The sequence below is a fragment of the Squalius cephalus genome, assembly GCF_949319135.1.
Source record: "Squalius cephalus genome assembly, chromosome: 4".
Classification (NCBI taxonomy): Eukaryota; Metazoa; Chordata; class Actinopteri; order Cypriniformes; family Leuciscidae; genus Squalius; species Squalius cephalus.
The window spans coordinates 38,762,372-38,778,281 of record NC_137125.1 but is presented as its reverse complement, the minus strand read 5'-3'; the positions used below and the strand labels follow the sequence as shown (position 1 = coordinate 38,778,281).

Sequence of the window (15,910 nt, the reverse complement as noted above, 5' to 3'; positions counted from 1 at the left end):
CGCAAACTTCGTTTCAAGGGCTATGTAGCCCTACGCCTTGGCCCTAGCCCTTAATCAAAATGAGAATTGGGACACCACTTCTCCTCACATGAACGCACAAAACCGAGGGGAAGGGGTAAGAGTAAGGGGTAAGACAGAGAAATGAGACGCAGCCTAAGACTTATGTTCCATCTTCTCTCAGTCTAACCCTCATGGAATCTGTTCATTCGTCCTTAGGCTCAGGACACCCAGGCAGTCAGCAAACCCACTCACTCCTCTGCAACCAGTAACGGTGGCCACATATGACCCAGGAACTGCAACAATATGTACAAGGTTGTCCCACCTGCTCCATCTACAAGTCACCACACCACCTACCGGAAGTTAAACATCACCCTCTACCCATACCACGCTGACCCTGGTCACACCTAGGAGTTGATTTTAATACTGACCTCCCTGAGTCTGATTCTTTCACCTGTGTTCTAGTAGCAGTAGACCGGTTCTCCAAAGCCTGCTACCTGATCCTGATGAAAGGCCTCCCTACCACATGGAAACCGCAGAATCCCTGTTTCACCACATCTTCAGAAACTTTGGCTTACCTGAATATATCGTGTCTGACCATAACATACATATTTTAAGTTGTTTCCGCTGTTATAATGAGACAAAATCAAATGGCATTGTGTCGATTTGTGTCGTGGAAGTCTCACTACAGTCCAGTGATGAAATATGTGTCCTGGAAATGGGATGCCTCAGGTGCCGTCTTCTTGTGGAAAGGTCAAGTAGGCTCAGATGTAGATGACACTTTTTCTCCTTCTCGCTCATCTTTCCGCTGGTCCTTGAAAATGCGTAATATTGAACTTTGTGCATCCGCCATTGTCACCGCATGTTATTAAACTCTCACAAATAAAGAAAACTCATTTCTGCACAAGTTTTAACTCTATTGATTTTGTACTTTTATAATACAAGGGATGCTTTTCAGTTTTTAGTTGATTGTGACCAAATACTCTTTTGCAAGACTTAGTGCTTAATACACTAAAGGAGGCTGTACTGTACCAACTACCTCAGGGGGTACTAAATGCCGCTTGGTGGAACAAACTGTATTTTGCACTACTGTCTGTTCAAAATAAATGAAAAGAAACCTAGCATTAGGGATTTGATGTTTTTTCCTGTTGTACTCGTATTGAACCCTGACCCCAAAACCGAAGTACATACCGAACCATGACTTCCGTGTACCGTTACACCCCTAATATGCAGTGATTTTACCACAGTTAAAGAAGTTTTAGAACTACTATAATTTATAACTACACCAATTTTAACTGACAGTAGCACACAACATCTTGTTTCTTATCACGTTAATTATTTATAATGCTTTTATAATGCAAAACATTTTTGGATTTTACTAATTTCTCACTTGTGACTGTAAAAACGTATCCCGCAAATCCGACTGCCAGTGTTTAATTGCAAAATAATAGTAACTGAGACATGAAGCAAACAATCAATAACTGATCCATGAAACTGTTACACTGCAGCACCAAAAATAATTCAACAACAACAGCAAGATTTCGTCTCCTGTAGTAGCTAATTCAGTTGCATAAATACTATCAGGGGGCCTTTCGCTGTGGTTTACATGAGTCTCAAGCATCTGGCCATTATAAAATCATTAAAGCTAATGAGACCAACATCTTAAGCAGATTTTACACTGAAGCCCCTCACTGGTCCACGACCACAAGCCGTCTTTGAGAATAGGTGCAGTGGCTAATTTCTGCCCGTGTGCTTCTAACACATTCTCTCTGTACAAAGCACACTGCCAATTTCCACTCGGCCTCCAGCTCATGAATCATTCATCAATACTACAGGAAAGAAAAGAATTGATGCTGGTGTCGGGGGGAAGCCCTGTCTCTGTGTCTGGCCCACACAGGCAGACGCTACGTTCTCAAATGACGCTAAAGTCAGCTCTTCACTGACAGAACATAAAATACACAGTTACAAGTACATGGGAGATATTAACCTTTATGTCACACAGCACGGCAATTGGAAACTGAAGAGGACCTTTTTTTAATTGGACCCCATGCTGTGGATATACATGTTATAGAGCGTGCTGACTGTCTCATGCTGGAGAAGACTGTGATTCCTACTGAGCTTTGAATATTGTCAGATCAGATGTCTAATACTGGTCCTTCAGCTTAAGAGTCTAAATCAAAGGCTCAGCACTTCTGACTGTAAAAAGACATTCCCAAACCTGAGAAAAACCTCGTTCTCATGTAGACTTCAAAAGTCAATGTACATTTTGCTACTTGGTCATAAGACATTGTGATCTGGTCTGTATTACATATGAGGTTTTTAGTTAAAACAAAAACGTAAAAGAAAAAGCAGCAATTCTTTGCTGTTGATGTTAGCTAAACCTGTTAGCTCTTCCTCTCCTTAGTCTCTAAGCATCTAAAGACTAGCATCTACTCTCACAGAAGGCAAACATCAGGCAAATGCACCTAACATCCATTTTCAGCTTTTTTTATTTTTTACATAAACCCTCTTGATAAGTATGCGCTCGCTGACAAAAGCTGTCACTCACACGCCATGAGATCGATGGGGAACGTGGGGCCTTTGTTGACGTCTGTCACAGCCATAAATTCGCATACACACTGAGATCTCAGTCACAAGGACGGCGTCACATACCCTTGTGACTGAGCTCTCAGTGTGTGTGCGTAACCACGCTCAAATCACACAGGACCACCAGAGCTTACCGCACACTGCCTCACAATCTACACCAAACCTGAACTACAACGGAAAATGTGACAGCACTGAATGCACTGAATTTATAACAGCATTATGGCTATAAAAAATATAGGTAATTGCCTCTTTTCCTCAGTTTTTGCAGTTTAATTTGAATTATTCAGCTTTGCAGCTTGCTTGACGGCTAACGTGAGGTATTTATCTGCCATGAAATATAATCCATTTTATTGACAGAAAATCAAAGAGATTAGTTTATGAGAGCTTCGGATGAAATTTGAATGTTTAGAGATTATCAAAATATTTACCTGCATCTATAAATATTAGTCTAATTGCTTCTTTCAAATCATCTCAGCAAGGTTAAAATGCTGCCTGAACCTGATATTAAAGGGGTGGTATAACAGAGAGTTGACCACAGAGAGTCAGGACCTCAGTTTAACGTCTCATCCGAAGGACGGTGCTTTTTGACAGTATAGTGGGGCATTAGGACCGACACAGACCACAGGGTGAGCACCCCCTACTGGCCCCACTAACACCTTTTCCAACAGCAACCTAGTTTTTCCCAGGAGGTCTCCTATCCAGGTACTGACCAGGCTCAGCCCTGCTTAGCTTCAGTGGGCAACCAGTCTTGGCAAAAATGTGGTAGCACATTTTCAACAGTTCAACTCAACAAATAAGACTGCAATTCACAACAATGGAAAAAAGACTTGGAGAAATCAAAAAAAATAACAAGAATCCAACAATATGTCACTGTGAATATTGCCTGCACAGTTGCCTTTCAGTTCTTCATTGGTCACTATAGCGCACCCCAATAACAAAATCAATATCAATTTCACAAAGTGTCAGAAGACCCCACAAGCCTAGGTATATTATAAAGATCCTGTCACCACTGGCCATTTCAATGCTGCCAAAACCTCAACAAGTAACTACCTTTTAAAGCTTCTGACAACCCGTAGGCAGGTGAAACATGAAGCTTGTTTAAATCACTCCATATATAGTCGCTGAAACGCTTTCTGTTATGGCACATGGCTCTGAAACATAAATAAGGCCAATGAAAAACACCACTTATATATTACATAGGCTATGAAGTTGTATATGGATAATAGCATGTGAATCTCCGTGGAATGCTGTCAGAATCTGTCCCTGATCCGATCGAGTCTGACTCTGAAAATGTATTTTAAAAACGAAAGATTCATTCATTTACAGTGCTGTGTTTAAACTCCCACACACACTGCCACCATGCAGACTGTCTTCACTCTCTATTGAGCAGATAATTTCACACACATCCACCTCTACACACACATTAAGTTCAGATTCTGTAAAGTAAGTGTTACACCTGAGATGGAAAAACGTATTACAGAGAAGAACACAAAATATCAATCACAAGGGACAAATATGCACTAAATCTTCTAGTTGAAAACAGATTTCATCTGAAAACACTGAAAAAATTTAATAGAAAAATAAAATCATGTAAGATACTGATCTTACACAGCTTTGAAACTATCACTGGATTCAAATAATTCAAGAAATTAACCAAATAAACCAATGTTATTTTAGTATAATTTGTAATGTTTTGAATTTAATCAATTATCAGTTTTCATCTTAATTTTGGTTCAAGTTTCAGGAATTGTGCTGTGATTTTGTAATTTTTATTTAGCTTGAACTATTTCAGGTTTATTTCAGTTTTTGTCTGTTTTATTTCTTTTTCAGTTTTAGCAATTTTAGTATTTAAATTTATTTCAGTTAGGTGCCAAGTCAACATTTCTAAAATTCATTCACATTTGTTAGGTTTAAACTCTCATCTTGAGTTCAGTGCAAGCAATACTAATGAATCTCAAATATTAGGCAGTACAACATTGAGTATTAGACAGAAATGGGTGCCCTAGGTGTTATAAAGCAATATTTAACACGGACTGTCTGCTACAGCAGAAGAGATGCAATCTAATCCGCCTTTTCAAATTACAGTTAAAGGCGTGAGTTGTGGGTGGTGATCAGAGATGAATGTGGCATTGGTTGTGCCGTGTTAGCTGGTGTGGTCTTTCATATCCTGAAATAGCCTATATTTGAAACAGACAAAAAAAAAATACAGAGAGAACAGGAGATGGTAATCTGACGGATTGGAGGTATATGCTGTCGATTCCCATAGAGGGTGTGCATCGTGAAATTGCAGTGAATCTGTGGATGGGAGAATGAGGCTCAGAATAGCTTTCTGCAGAGGTTATATAGCATCTCTTTCTGCACTGCACCACCTGTTGTTTTCCGCAAGCTGATGACAGGCGAAAACAGTCACCGACATCCACCCACTAGCTCAACACCTGCAGACCTCACCACCTAATCAGATAAAAACAACGTCATCTGATGCATCTGCTACATAATGCTACAATAATTGATTCATATATATGAAGTATGTGTGACCCCTTCTGTCTACTTCATTCGATTTTGAGGCCGCACCCTTGCCGCTTCTTAAATCTTAGGCAGACTCGGCAGACAATTCTCAGCCTGTTTTTATTTGAGCTCCATCAGATGAGGGATGTTACACTGTCAGGGACTACTTTTCTAGAGGAAGGATGGAATTCAATGATTTTACTTCACTGAATTACCATATTAATACATATATTTTGTGCTTTATATTTGTATTGTGTGGTCATCGTTTTATGAAAGCGACAGGAATTAGTCGACATTTTGAATGTAATAAAATGTTAAAAAAATATATGAAGAGTTCAGATGCAAAAGTGCCATCTGAAATTTTCTTCTAGAATGATCATTTTTATCAAGCTTGTATATTTAAGTTCAGTAATTTCACTTAAATGACAATTCATAGGTAATTTTCATTTGCCATTTAAGTGAAATTACTAATAAATACTGTTCGTTTTCTCACACAAACCGCTCGTTTCGTGTCTTAGGCCATCATTGTGTACTTACGATGGGGAATTGTTTAGTTTGGACTTCTCTGTGCATGCTCTTTGAGATAGTGACCATAGACCTGCATTATATGACTGACAGACAAGAACGGTTTGACCTAAAAATATCAAAATTGAAACTACTGCGGAAACAAAGACACCTACATCTTGGATGCCCTTGAGGTAAGCTAAAACATACCAAAATTTAATTTCAAAGTGAACTATCCCTTTAACCAAAAACCCTTTCAAAAAACCCATTTACTTCAGGACGATGGAAACGGAAGTGCTAAAATGAAATAAAATAAAATGAAAATCATTTCAGGGTGTTGGCCTACAAAAATACATCATCCCTGCACCACTCTATTTGAGTAAGGGGTGTGTGAAGAGGGAGACACAAAACACATAGATGCGACTCTTCACTGTTGAGGCAGCAGAACATTAAACTGGGCAGGAAAACGTGTTGCTAGGCAACAGATGCCGAACAAAGCTAACCGACTCAGCATAAAGGCAGGATGTTGATAGTGCCCATGCATGAGCACTAGAGCAAACCGTCAGTCTAGACTATGAGAAAAGACCACTAAGCAGGCTTGATATATGGTGAGCACTGATTTACTATGAAGAAGTAAATAAATCACATGAGCCAATTAAATCAAACTCAGACAGATCACAGTGAAACTATTTGATCTGTCGCAAAGGTATCGTTAGCATTTTCTAATCGTTATTCACTAAGTGCATTTGTCTTTGTCAGGCTAAGGCGAAAGCTTGGAGTCCCATCAATTCTGTGATCGATTTACAGTAATCCACCTGAGCTGTACAGGGACCCTCTGAGCTCAGAGTCCCGTCAGCTCTGGAGCGCGGCCAGATCCTGGAAAACAGCAATGGGGAAAGTCCTCCCGATCCCATTCATCACCGACCTGTCACATCATTTCTGTGTAAATACAGTCAAAGGTCTGTATCTAGTCAGGATGATGGAGAGTTGCAGACATGCCAGTAACTGCTAAGAACTACATATAAAAATGTCTTAGATTCTCACATTTTTAAATACCCAGTTTCCCAAAGCCTGTGTAAAGTCTCACCCCACAGACTTCCAGTGAAAGTGCATTACTGTACAAGTTTTGTTTTATTTTACAGACCAAGGGACTGATTGAAATTAATGTAAGGGATGCTGTCAAAAGTGCTTGTTTTTTAAGTTGGAACAGTTCCCTCCAAAGTACAGTTATTTGTAAAAAAAACAGCCAAAAATCACAGAACTCTTTTGAAAACTTTTCATAACTTCGTCTTTTATTTTTTCTATTTTAGCATTTGCATTTGAAAAGTATGAAAATCCATCATAGAAACTTTAGATTGTCATAGTTCTAAGTGTTCAGCATAGAAATATGTTAATCAAACAAAAAGTGAAACAACCAAAAACCACCATTTTTATTGCGTGAAAACGATTTATATGCATTTTTTGCATAATTTAGGTGTCATTTTCACAACAATTAACAATTTTACTCCTGATAACGAAGTGTTTTTGTAAAGTTTGCGTAGTTGTTTACCAAAGAACAAAACCGTTCCAGTGAAGAGCATGTTTGATATGTGTGAAAAAACTTGTGAACAGAAAATGATTGTGTCATTTCCAATCGAGCTGTCAAATTACGCAAAATTTGTAAAATAATATTCACGATACATAAAATTCTAGCTATGAAGTAGCCTTAGCAAAGCACAGGAGACGACTACTCTTTGTTCCAAAACAATCTCCACCAACGTCCTGTTAAATAAATATTTTGAGTGTGGTAGTTGTGTGGAGAATTTTTTTTAATTAATTTTAGAATAAAATGTCAATTCTCCTGTGATACACTCTAGGACATTGTATAATAGTGTGAAAATGTGCTCAAGATTTACTTTTATAAAAGTCCACAGGGCCAAAAGTGTTGAAGAAACTTTTGAAGAGACATCTATTAACAGAATGCAAATGGTGAGCAGGAATATTAATCTCTGCAAAAGCAGAGTCAGCCTTCTCATTCTAGAAGAAAACATGCATATTCCTGCTTTTTTTCTTTTTTTTTTTTTTTTTGAAATACAGCCATCTGCGAGGGAGTTTCTAAAACACTGCAATACGCTAATACACACTATCGTGGCAAAGCTTCCACAGGATCACTGCAAACAAGATGTTTTACGGAGATGTGAGAACTTCATTCTATACAACAAAAATGATCAATACTGTCAGTGTTATTGATTGCAGCATTAGGCTCTGAGCAATATGTCATCTTTTGTGTTGTCTTTTAAGGAAAGGGTTTTCTAGCTGAAGGATCGCAAGTGGTGCTAGGGAGTAATAATTCAGTTTTAGAGATGTCAAGTTAAGGTGGACTTAAAGCATTACTGAATTATGTATTTTTTTTACATTTGCATCATCAAATTGTCTATTTTCTATTGACAACAGTAGCATTTTACAACTATTTTACAGTAAGAAACAAATCTTTAAAATTTAATTTCTGACAACTTAAAAAGTAAATAATTTCCAAGTAATATTTTAACAACTTCCTTTTAGTACGATAACAACATGAAAACATTACATACATATATCAGTTTAAAAAAAACTATTATGTGTGATATTGTATTTAATAACTGATAGGCAAATTACATCATTGGGTTTTATATTGTTAGTGTGCTAAAGCAATTTGTTAATATATATTAAACAAATACTTATACTATATATATTTAAATAAATAGAATTTTTCTCATTCTGACAATTATATAGCCCAATATATACATAAACACACCTATATATAAAAAAATATATTTTCATTTAAATGAGATGTTCAGACATGTCTTTAATGTTTTATGCATTGTCTGAAACATCTACAGAAATGGACAAATGCAACGACCCTCAGCGCCTGTGCAGTGGTGTGAGCTGAATTTGTGGTGGCCTGCCAGTGTCCCCAGATGGGCAGTAGTGGGCACTGAAGCCCAGGGCAGAGCACTCAGCCTGGTATATTCCTGCACACTCATGTAGCAGCCACCCAACTGTACATCTGCACATTCAGGCCCTCCAGGTGTTGCTCCCCCTGCTGGGCAGGAGCAGTGAGCGAGCGCAGAAAAGCAAGGCTTATATAAGTGGCCTACTCTGAAGGTATAGAACAAGTGTCACCTCAAGGTAAGAATGTGCAGCAGCGGATGACAACATGTGCTGATTGAGTGATTATGAAACAAGATGGTGACAGTGCCATGAAACGGGTCACGAAATGCAAGTGTAAGCAGAATGTGTGGAACTCGTATCACAGCATTCTCACTAAGAAACATTTCCCAATGAGAACTGATTTACAAGCCCTACACGTAAATCAGAGTTTGATGGTCGTCTAAAATATAATTGGTAAAACTACAGTAAAATTAAATGTGTTGCCCAAAATAGTCACATTTAGTCTTTTTGCTAATGTGGATTTTGCTTTAATGAGTTGCTAACCTCTTTGCAGCAATAAGATAAACCAAAAAAAGTATATTTCTTCCACAAACGAGTTACTAGGAGTGCTACTTGGGTATTGAGAGGTGTGTTCCTCTGGTGCTCTTCAGCTTGGAGATCCAAAAATGTTTCCCAAATAAACAATAGTTCTGAGGCACTCAAAAGGAATATAGGTTTAAAAAGCCTTTATTTAAACTTGGCTATCCATTAAAAAACATGCCAACATGTTTCGGCCTCTGTGGCCTTCTTCAGGGCAAATTCAAAATGGCAATCTGTAGACTGCAAGTATATTTCTTATTCTGTACAAAAAGTTTTTTTCTTTGAATGACAGGAATTCCCACTGTCTAGAAAAACCTGGATATACGAACCCGAAAGTGATTTCTACTGAAGAAATTAGTAAAATTAATCAGAATTATATAACTCAATCAGCATTATGATATGCAAATTTGGATGGCCATATTTATGAAGGACATTTCATAGGATTCTATAAGAAAAATATTCCTCAAACATTCTATTTAAGGGTATTAAATGTAAGACTAGTAATGCATTACATACAAACTCCATTTAAACCCTTTTGTATATAACTAGCCTTACGTGTGTATTATTTTTTAAATACATCTGTTTTTACATTACTTGAATGTTCAGCATTCAAAATGTGACCAACAGTGATGGCATCATTGGTATTTGCATAATTCATTTGCATAAATAATTAATTTGGTCTTCATCTATTAGCATGACTGATTGGTCTTGTTTTCCTTGCATATATTTAATTATATACCCAAAACCCAATACATATAAACAGTACATAAAGTTACATGCTGAATGTCATGACATATGGCAAAGTGGCCTTTCAAGCACTGTGATTTCTTTCAGGAAATTCTAATCACTAATTCTAAATTCAAATTCCATCCATTTTAATCACTTCACCATGGCAACATGTATTCAAACTGACGATTTATGCACATGCCATCGATGGCTTAATAATGGTCATGAATAATTAATCACAACAGTACTAGTCCTCACTACAATATAAGCGTGTTTGCATTGATTCTCACTTAAACATACAGTGATGCATAGTCCAGATTTTTTTGTTTTCCCTGGTAGTTTTGTTGGAAGCAGGGTAAGATTTCTTTAAGCGGATGGAAATGTTCAAATCCACCTTCCAAGGTTAATTTGGCCGCTAAAAAGTGAGTTAACAAGAGCAGCACATGAGCAACAGCACAGATGGACCGCTTACACACTATTAGCTCACTGAATTGGAGTGCATTGCTGTCTTGTACATATGCATCTTGTTTGCCATAATGTTTACATCACTTGATTACAGATTAGTGTGAGATGAGTGCACATGTTGGACAGACCTTAAAAAAACGTAGGGTTTAATATGAAGTATGTGCCACTAGGATATCTCAGAAAATATGCAGATTAAGATACTCTATTGTGACATAACATGCATTATTAGCAGTAAACCCATTAAATTGTGACATTTAAGTGTGAACTTCAGTAAAAAAAATTCATATAATTATTTAAACTAGTGGCTCTAAAACAGGGGGCCTCATCAAACTGTTATGGATTACTTAAAAGTATTTAAATGAATACATTATTACAAGAGGTCAAAAGTGATGTCCGGAGAGGATATTTGTTTTTAATGACCTTAATGAAGAACAAAAAACACTAAACTTGGTTAAGGTACTTATCTGACAAATTATTTGGCAAAAAAAGGCAAACTACAGCTTTTTATTTATGCAAAAAAAAAATAGAAGCATTTAAAAACAGAAAGCTCACAGGAAATAGCATACATTGACCCCAGTTATTAATCTTTTGTTTGTTCTCTCTTGTTTTTGCATGTGTTCATAATTTCTTTGTATGACAGCCTGGCCAAACACTACGCCCACATAATTTCTGTAACACATTTTAATAATATTTGACTAAAGGGTGAAGATGTCAATTTTCATATAGGCCGGATATCACTCTTGTCCACTACTGAATTAAAGTAATCTTACTCTAAATTAAAATGCTTAAAAAAAACAAAAAAAAAACAAGATCAAACTAAAATAATATTTACAATGCTTGAAACACAAATGAATCATTAGACTTAAGGCCCGTTCACACCAAGGACGATAACTATAAAGATAACGATAAAGATAACTATATATGCGTCCACACCAACGACCGATAACGGTCTTTTTATTCTAAGCACGTGCGCGCCCGGATGATCCAGATCCATTTTAAATGCGCGAGACCTTTAAATTAGAATGGATTCTGATTGGCTGTCAGTGTTTTATCGTTCGACAGCTGGAAAAAAATCGTTCTGAAAGTGATCCCAACGATATCGTTCCTCATATCTTTATCGTTATAGTTGTGGTGTGAACTCTGTTATTCTTTAATATGGAGAACGATTTTTAGAATTATATCTTTATCGTTATCTTTATAGTTATCGTCCTTGGTGTGAACGGGCCTTTAGTCAAAAAGGGTGAAACCCACTAGTTTAAATGGTTTATCGGTAACTCTCTAAAAAAAATGACATTTTAACCAGTTTCGTTCTGGATCAGTTCAGTTCTAAGAAACACTTTTTTATGAATTGTTTGCAGATGGCAACTTTTTTCATATCATGTACTTTTGCAAGTTGAACTTGACATTAAATTTGATTTTCTATAACCTCACCAGCAGGTATGCAAAATTCTACAGCTGTTAAAGGAGAACTCCGGTCAATTTTAACATTGAGCTCATTTTTTTGTACATTTGGAGTGCTGTCAATACAGAGAACAACGACAAAAATCGGTGTTGCCTACACCGAGTTATTCTATTTTTAAAATTTGCACCCTGTTGACTTCAATGGGGCAAGTACTAAACCTGCTTTTAGCCTCTTAACATCCTTGATGTGTCATTACAAGTGCACAGAAAATGTGAGTGATTCCTTCAGAGTGAACACGAGTGAATCTGACTGCAGTAGATGTGAAAGATATGTATAAAAATGATGTTATTTAAGCCAGCGCAAATACCTTTGTTTACATCCTGTTTTTCGGTTGAAGTCCAAAGTAGTCGATTGCCGAGTTCACGCGCGTGATCATAGGTATTAAACCTATGTGTGTGAACTCTGCAATCGACTACTTTGGACTTCAACCGAAAAACAGGATGTAAACAAAGGTATTTGCGCTGGCTTAAATAACATCATTTTTATACATTTCTTTCACATCTACTGCAGTCAGACTCACTCGTGTTCACTCAGAAGGAATCACTCACATTTTCTGTGCACTTGTAATGACACATCAAGGATGTTAAGAGGCTAAAAGCAGGTTTAGTACTTGCCCCATTGAAGTCAACAGGGTGTAAATTTTAAAAATAGAATAACTCGGTGTAGGCAACACCGATTTTTGTCGTTGTTCTCTGTATTGACAGCACTCCAAATGTACAAAAAAATGAGCTCAATGTTAAAATTGACCGGAGTTCTCCTTTAAGTATTAGATGCAGATGCACATGTACATTGTCCAAACAATTTTTAATTGCAATTAGATGGCACAGAGATAACTGTATTAAAGCAATTCAATAACATTCTTCACATCGCGAGTCAATATGTGGGATAAAAAAAAAAAAAAAATGCTACAGGCACGCTGATAAACCTCACTCAACAAATTGATTTTTAAAACCAGAAGCAACCACAATAAAAAAGTACACAGACCACCAATGCAGCCTTGAACCAAACACACACACAGAGAGAGAGAGAGAGTCATATAACCCACCATTATGGGGTAATCAACTTCCCCATGATGAAAAAGTAATAGAGATTGGGGAACGTAGCCTGCGGTTGTAGTGTGAAATTCCTAATAATACAGTGATAAACTGGCCTTTAACAACACTCACGGCAGTCGTGTGTTATTATGATATCATAATAAAAATGCCCCAGAACTAATCTAGATTCTTTCTATATTTTTTTTTTACAAGGAGAAGCAGGTTATGAGGGGTGAAAGTCTCATATTCTGTATAAGAAAACCCACCCAGCAAAGATAGTAGGGTAGACCTGGAAATGAGAAACTGTCTTGAGACAAAATCCTACAAAATAGAGGATTCACATTTCATTTCTAGTTTGGATTTTTTCACCTGGGTTGTTCAGTCGATGCTTGCCTTTATAGTTAAGCTCCATGGAGACCAAAACCAAGAGCAACGTCCCTCCTGAGCGTTTACGCCGCACATGACAGTGTATCAGGCCGAAGCTGATGCGTCAGCTGTCTCTACTGGATACCAGAGGCTTGGGGATGATGATGGCAATCCTAAGAGCAGCAAGAGAAACAATGAATGAACAAGAAGTGAAGGGACCTCAGTTCTTTTATTTTACTTTCGGCGACTGTAGCCCTGTTCCCATATCTGAGCTGCCTGGGTGTCTGTTGTGTTACCTTCTAAAAAGCCATTCACACAGAACACGTTTTTGTGTTTAAAACCGCAAGATGCAGGGCAGTGGAGTGTGGGAAAAGTTGAACTTATTTTAAAGGGGTGATGAACTGAGAAATCAAATTTTCCTTGAGCTTTTGACATATAAGAGGTCATCATACTATAAAAATATCCTGTAAGTTTCAAAACTGAAAACTTCCTTGTTAGTCCAATAAAAGCTTTTATTGACACCAGGCACAGCGAACGACAGATTTTTCAGAGTGGGGATCTATGACGTCAAAGGGTATCAAACCCCGCCTCCGCAGGAGAAGATCAACGCCTACTTCAACACTGCCTGTTTAGCCCCGCCCATCGATTCGCGCATTACATGAAACTCATTATAATGTGCAAAACTGTAATCCAATCATAGCAGTGGGCGTTTACTTCCAAGTCCTCAATGCGGCACGCCCATAAAAACCGAGTGTTTCAAGAGCTATGTTTTTTAATGTAAAAACCAAGCGAACGTCATAAGTTGACCTCAGACAATAATATAAAAAAATATAAAAAAGCCAGTTCATGACCCCTTTAACTTTAGTGCTGTTTTTAAAAATGCCGTATCACTCACGTGCAAGACGCTGCAAAAGACGGGATTGCATTGGTCAAGGACGTCGGACTAGCGCATGTTTTCAAAGGAAAACAACCGAAAATGCAAAAAAGCTCGAGAGTCGAGATGCGTGACAGCGGAAGGAAAAAACACTGGAACAAACAAAGGGAATCGCACAACACACAAATAGTGCACCTTAAGAAACTCAACTTCCAAATTAGGTTGATGGTAACATACTAGGCTAATAAACAAACTAAATAATAGCACACATACATATTAGGTGAAATTGTAGCTCGGTAAAATATTCACTGACAAATGTAAAGAAATGTTGATATTATAAATAGCTATATTTTATTTAATACCAAAAATCTATAAAATAGTAAAACATTTACCAATGTTACCCAATATGTACATTTATTTATTTTATTTTTAGAATAAGATTAGCTAACATGCTCAACAACAACAGCATTGTTGCAACATCTTGCTGAGTATTTTGTCTTATTTTTCCTTTAAAAGATCTAACAAATCTTGAATAAAGATATATTCAGAGAAGCACAATTACTTAAAATATTAGGTCTTGTTTTCTTAACAAAAAACGTCAAAATTAAGTGAATTGTAGTTTAAAACAAGAAAAGATTTACCTCAGTGAGGTAAACAAAAATAAAAAAAATCTGACCCCATTTTGAGCATTAACATTTTTCAGTAAGACTTTTGCTTCTCAAATAAATGTATCTTGGTTCAATTATAACAAAATATTGTCCATGTAAAAGCATGTAAAAGGCTCAAATTATAACAAAATATTGTCCATGCTACATTCACACACCCAATGAGACAACGCATTCGGTACAAGTAGTGAGCGGGTGTGCAAGAGAGCTGCAGACTGTGTGTGTTTGTGTATGCCGTTTGCATGCTGATCATTTCAGAACATGATGTCCTGGGACTTAATTATTCCACACAGACGCATCACTCTCACTGAAGGAACCCTAATTGGGGGATTCAAAACAAACACACAACAAGGTACACAATTCCCCCCTCTACAAAGAGACCTCAGCTGACTGCCAAGGGCAATGTCACTGGGACAGCCCAGCAGATGGGCCTTTCAGTTTTCGTTCCTGATGTGAGCGTTTGCTGGTCCCATGGCAGACTGGTTGCAGGTTATGCTCCGTATGTTTACTTTATCCATGAAGTGTTACCAAAATCTACTTAGTTGTGGAGCTGTAGAGGGGTAATACAACACTGGGTGTTGTTTATAGAAAAGCTAAAAGGAGTCCACTGTAAATGTGCTAATGATGTTAACATGAGGGAAATATCAGGACTGTTAAACATATCCCGAGACGATTCCTGACACCCAATATCAGAGAAGAACAATATCCACCATCCATGTAGAACAAAAGCCTGTCTAATTATTTTCCGTGTGTGTATTTGTTTTGTGTGTGAGAAGAACAGAACTAATCTCTCTTCCATCCAACATTGGAGTTACACTAATCTGCTCACGTACAAAGTACTGCAAGGTTCAGTACAGACGTGTGTGTGTGTGTGTGTGTGTGTGTGTGTGTGTGTGTGTGTGTGTGTGTGTGTGTGTGTGTGTGTGTAATCTCAAAAACCATAAACAACCTCATTCAATTTACTGCTACCACCTCGTTTTTCAATAGAGTTTAAAAATAGAAAGGGGCATTTCAAAGGAAATATTATGAGAAAGAAGAGAGCTCCAAGAATCAAATCACACATTACTCGTGTTTCTATTAGCATCCTCGTTCTTTGCTAGATAACCAATGATCAGATAATCAAGAATCAATAAAAAATAAAATAAAAATGATTGTATCTAAACTATGCTAATGCAGGGGTTTTCAAACATTTTGATCCTATGTGCCCCCAAATATAATGATCCCCTTGAAAGGGACC

The 15,910-nt window shown here is 37.4% G+C and overlaps 1 protein-coding gene across 4 annotated transcripts in view; it reads right to left on the bottom strand.

Moving 5' to 3' along the window:
• Positions 1 to 15,910, bottom strand: part of ppfia2 (PTPRF interacting protein alpha 2) — a 199,689-nt gene that overhangs the window by 181,566 nt on the left and 2,213 nt on the right. For 3 of the 4 annotated variants that reach the window (XM_079870217.1, XM_079870219.1, XM_079870220.1), the window contains exon 2: positions 13,138 to 13,307. The gene's annotated coding sequence lies outside the window, so the exon portion shown is untranslated. Of the gene's footprint in view, positions 1 to 13,137; positions 13,308 to 14,029; positions 14,050 to 15,910 lie in introns of those variants that run through there. The other variant, XM_079870218.1, reaches the window with a different exon arrangement.